A 322-nucleotide genomic window follows, 5' to 3' on the forward strand; every position below is an offset into this window, starting at 1 on the left:
AAACGCAAAAAAAATAATCCTTCGAATTTACAATACTAAAAGGAAACAACATATGAACTTTAACTCGTCTCTTTAAACCCAAAAACTAAAACCTATCTCTAAGTTATCTGAATTACGACTTGTTTCATATATTAAAAATTATTTCCTCTCTTTTTGAGAAGAATCACAACAATCTGTAAATTTCTATCGCATATTCTTATAAAATGACATTAAAAGTCTAAAATAGAATGTTCTATTCCTCGTCACTTCTGTTGACTTCCGGTCGGCCACAAGGCGAAGAACACGATTAATTTTCGTGCGAAGTATCTTTAAATATATCTCC

Source organism: Parasteatoda tepidariorum, chromosome 10 (assembly GCF_982258835.1).
Source record: "Parasteatoda tepidariorum strain Cologne lab strain chromosome 10, Ptep-v5.0, whole genome shotgun sequence".
In the NCBI taxonomy this organism is placed as follows: Eukaryota; Metazoa; Arthropoda; class Arachnida; order Araneae; family Theridiidae; genus Parasteatoda; species Parasteatoda tepidariorum.